At 40.6% G+C, this 4,800-nt stretch overlaps 1 long non-coding RNA gene and 1 pseudogene across 1 annotated transcript; one reads left to right on the forward strand and one right to left on the reverse strand.

Moving 5' to 3' along the window:
- Positions 1-273: 273 nt before the first annotated feature.
- On the reverse strand, positions 274-1,309 carry LOC115283710. The gene is made up of 3 exons (XR_003905055.1): positions 1,267-1,309; positions 794-928; positions 274-473 (listed from the first exon to the last, which is right to left on the reverse strand). It is a non-coding gene; the product is annotated as an uncharacterized LOC115283710 (long non-coding RNA).
- Positions 1,310-1,673: 364 nt separating this feature from the next.
- On the forward strand, positions 1,674-3,205 carry LOC115283346 (annotated as a pseudogene).
- The last annotated feature ends 1,595 nt before the right edge of the window (positions 3,206-4,800 follow it).

Raw genomic sequence — 4,800 nt, forward strand, 5'->3', positions numbered from 1 at the left:
CAAAAATCAAATACTCAAGCCTCGACATTCCTTTCTCCCCCCCCCTTCCTAGCTTCAACCCTTCGTGCCATAATGATGCTTCTAGGCCGACAAAGGATGGCTACTTGGGATTTGGTTACTAAACTCAACACGTAAAGAACATACTTCATACAGTAAAAATCACATGAAAATCTTCAGTTACTCATAACAAGTAGTTTATTGTCCATAACAAATGGATACATTGTGTACTAGCCATAAGCAGATTCTTAGATCCCCTACAATTTGAAAACTTCTGAGCTTCACTGAAGGAAGTAACAAAATCAAAGTCTGCGTGCAGGTGCCTGGGCTGTCAAACCACACTCAGCGGCCCATGGGGTTCCCTTCCTTCCTCCCATCAGGGTTCCAGTTAAGTGTCACCTCCTGATATACAGGATGGCTTGCACGAGGAGGAGGATGAGAAACAGAAAGAGCATTCTGCAGTTTGCTGGAAGATTCTAGAGAAAAGATGATGAAAAGATCAAGCCACGGGCATCAAGAAGAACAGATTTCTAAAATATTGACACTACTGTCCAGTTCAAAAATGTTAATTAAATCCATTAAAAGTGATGATGATTTAATGTTTGAAAATGCCACTTGCTTAATATTTATATATATATATTAAAATAAAAACATTAACAATGAAAAAATGGAACCTTCACGGATGCCTCTTCGCTAGTAGCCATATCTGAAAGAGCAACTCCAATTGACCTCTACCCTTTTAATTTGACTTATTTTGCTTAGAGCACTTATAACAGCCTGATGGCTCAGTAAATACCTTCTTGCTAATCTGTTTGTTGAATGACTCTCCCCTAGAATGTAAGTTCCACGAGGGCAGAGACTTCATGTGTTCTGTTCACTGCTGCGTCCTCAGTGAGCTTAGAAGAAGGGGGGCACAGGTGCACAAAAAACACTGTTTAAAGAAAAGTAACCATTAAATCCCTAAAGTATTTTAATACTGAGCCCCTAGAATCTTAATACCTGCTCTCAGCTGTGTTTGCTGTTTGTTGTTTTAAGAAAGCTACTCCGCTGTTCTCTTCTCTTTTTCTTCAGACATACGTGTGACCAAAATCGGGGCATTAACTGCCCAGTTGAGGGCTAAAGAGGACTAGGGCCATACTTCCATACCTGCAGCTCCTTAACAAAGCATTTCACAAATTGTGCATTTTCCGTGTCTCCTTTCTAAGTCACCGAGTGTTTGTCCCCGTGCAGTTTCTTATTCTGAGTTAACAATGGTTCTGAGCGGCATACCTTCAATATTCCATCTGAATCCTGATTTACGCCAGTGTGCATCTCTGGAATGAGAAATTCACTTTTACTTATACATGACTATAGAACACAGTCTGTCCAGCCAATTCACCAGTACCTTTCAAATATCATGTTGTGATTTTCTGTAACATGCTATAGTCTGTCTTACAAACACATTTTAAAATATGTAAAGTCAGGGCACCTGGGTCGCTCAGTCGGTTAAGCATCCAACTTGGGCTCAGATCATGATCTTGCGGTTTGTGAGTTCAAGCCCCACATTGGGCTCTGTGCTGACAGCTAGCTCAGAGCCTGGAGCCTGCTTCGGATTCTGTCTCCACCTCCCTCTGCTTTCTCTCAAATATAAATAAACATTTAAAAAATTTTTAATATATAATATATAAAGTTACTTAATGAGTTTGACCCAACCAGTTTCTATATTTTGCTTTTAAAAATATTTTTAGGGGCGCCTGGCTTAGCTCAAGCAGCTAAGTGTCTGATTTTGGCTCAGGTCACAATCTCGCAGTCTGTGGGTTCGAGCCCCATATCAGGTTCTGTGCTGGCAGCTCAGAGCCTGGAGCCTGCTTCAGATTCTGTGTCTCCCTCTCTCTCTGCCCCTCCCCCACTGGTGCTCTGTCTCTGTCTCAAAACTAAACCAAAAAATATTGTAATACTTTTAATGTGCTCTTTTTTTTTCTCCATAATATTTTATTGTCAAATTGTTTTCCATACAACGCCCAGTGCTCTTCCCCTTAAGTGCCCTCCAGTAAAAAATGTTTATTTATTTTGAGAAAGAGAGAGAGACTGAGTGCAAGCAAGGCAAGGGCAAAGAGAGAGAGAGGAAGGGAGAAAATCTCAAGTAGGCGTCTGCACAGAGCCTGATGCAGGGCTCAATACCAGGAACCATGAGATCAGGTCCAGAGCAGAAATCCACTTAGTCACTTAACCAACTGAGCCACCTAGGCACCCCTTTAATGTGCTCTTTTAAAACTATAAATAAATAGGAGCATCTGGTTGGCTTAATCAGTTAAGCATCCAACTTCAGCTCAGGTCATGATCTCACAAACTGTGGGTTTGAGCCCCACATCCAGCTCTGTGCTGACAGCTCAGAGCCTGGAGCCTGCTTCAGATTCTGTGTCTCCCTCTCTCTCTGCCCTTCCCCAGCTTGTTCTCTCTCTCTCTCTCTCTTTCACTCTCTCTCAAAACATAAACATTAAATTTTTTTAAAACTATGAATAAAGAATATTTCTGGCACAGATAAAACCTTATTAGCCAAAGCAGTAGCAAACCAAACTTCACTTTCGTAAGAGTGGTTGGCTCTGAACTTATTCAGAAGTATTTGGGTGATGGGCCCAAACTCATTCAGGAATTGTTTCCAGTTGCGGAAGAACATGCGCCATCCATTGTGTTTATTGATGAAATTGATGCCATTGGAACAAAAAGATACGACTCAAATTCCGGTGGTGAAAGAGAAATTCAGCGAACAATGTTGGAACTGTTGAACCAGTTGGATGGATTTGATTCAAGGGGTGACGTGAAAGTTATCACAGCCACAAACCGGATAGAAACTTTGGATCCAGCACTTATCAGACCAGGCCGCATGGACAGGAAAATTGAGTTCCCCCTGCCCGATGAAAAGACTAAGAAGCGCATCTTTCAGATCCACACAAGCAGGTTGATGCTGGCCGATGACGTGACCCTGGAAGACTTGATCATGGCTACAGATGACCTCTCCGGGGCCGACATCAAGGCCATCTGTACAGAAGCCCGTCTGATGGCCTTGAGAGAGCGCAGAATGAAAGTAACAAACGAAGACTTCAAAAAATCTAAAGAAAGTGTTCTTTATAAAAAACAAGAAGGCACCCGAGGGGCTCTACCTGTAGTGACCACATTTGCCTTCAAGGAGACCATCGGGAAGCTGCCCAAGGAACCATGTTCTGGTTGATCTTTCTTAGCAAACCACTCCCCCCTCCCCATCCCCCCACCCTTGCCCCTCTTTGAGTGATGTGTAGGGCGCCCCCCAGGCTGCCCTCATGTTGGCCTTGTGCAGTGCCCTCCGCCCAATAAAGCCACCTCCTCCTCCTCCTTAAAAAAAAAAAAAAAAAAAGAATATTTCTGGGAAAATGGAAGGCAAATGAACATTTTCATTTTCTATACTTATACTTATTCTCATTCTAAAACTGATTTCGGATGACTCATAGTAATAAATAAACTCTAACAGGTGAAAAATACATAAGAACTCGAGGACAAGGGAACATAAAAGAATAATGATAAGATAGAGTGAGAAAAGTATCCTTTATATCTAGAAGGTAGGGAGGAAGAACAGACTATAAATAATTATACTTTATTGTTTTTCTCCTGTCATTGTAACCATGTAAAATTTCCATACCATTAGGAGAGCAAAGTATTCAATTCTTCCTGTAAAATATTCAATTAAAGAAAAATTAGAAAATACCTACTTCATGTTTGAAACAGGACAGAAATTATTCCTAGTTAAGTTTGGTATCAGATTCTACTGACCAAAGTAGGATTCAGTCTTCAAAGTAGAGTTTTTGTACTCTAGCGGGTATGTGTGACAACCTATCACCCCATTTAGAATGGAAACTATCAGGACTTTTTATATTTAATTTTATATCATACATTTAAATTTATATCTGAGGTTCTATGATGTTTATCTTACATATTTGGAATACTTGTTTTAAGTCTAATTTCAAAGGACAAATACATTTTTTTAAAAATCGGGATCAGAATATATACACACACATGTGTATACATATACATATGTATATATGGGCACATATATATAACATGTATGGTTTGGTATAATCTTTTTTACTGAGCCTTCTACTGTAAGCATTTTCCAATGCATTAAATATTACTTGAAAAAATTTTTTTAATTTTTTAAAATTTTTTTTATTTTGAGAGAGAGAAAATGAGCAGGGGAGGAATAGAGAGAGAGGAAGACACAAAATCCAAAACAGGCTCCAGGCTCTGAGCTGTCAGCACAAAGCCCGATGCGAGGCTCGAACTCACGGACTGTGAGGTCATGACCTGAGCTAAAGTCAGCTGCTTAACCAACTGAGCCACCCAGGCGCCCTGAAAATTTTTAATTAAATACATTGTATGGATGAAGTATAAATTCTATTCAGCTGTTATCGCTAGTTGTTGGATTTGTTTCCAAGATCTACTATTTTATTTTATTTTTTTAAGTAGTTTATTAACAAATTAGTTTCCATACAACATCCAGTGCTCTTCCCCACAAGTGCCCTCCTCTATCACCACCACCTCTTCCCCCCCCTCCCCCTCCCCCTTCAACCCTCAGTTCGTGTTCAGTATTCAATAGTCTCTCAAGTTTTGCGTCCCTCTCTTTCCCCAACTCTCTTTCCCTCTTCCCCTCCCCCTGGTCCTCCATTAGGTTTCTCCTGTTTTCCTGTTAGACCTATGAGTGCGAACATATGGTATCTATCCTTCTCTGCCTGACTTATTTCGCTTAGCATGACTCCCTCAAGGTCCATCCACTTTCCTACAAATGGCCAGATT

This window comes from Suricata suricatta, chromosome X, assembly GCF_006229205.1.
Source record: "Suricata suricatta isolate VVHF042 chromosome X, meerkat_22Aug2017_6uvM2_HiC, whole genome shotgun sequence".
Taxonomy (NCBI): Eukaryota; Metazoa; Chordata; class Mammalia; order Carnivora; family Herpestidae; genus Suricata; species Suricata suricatta.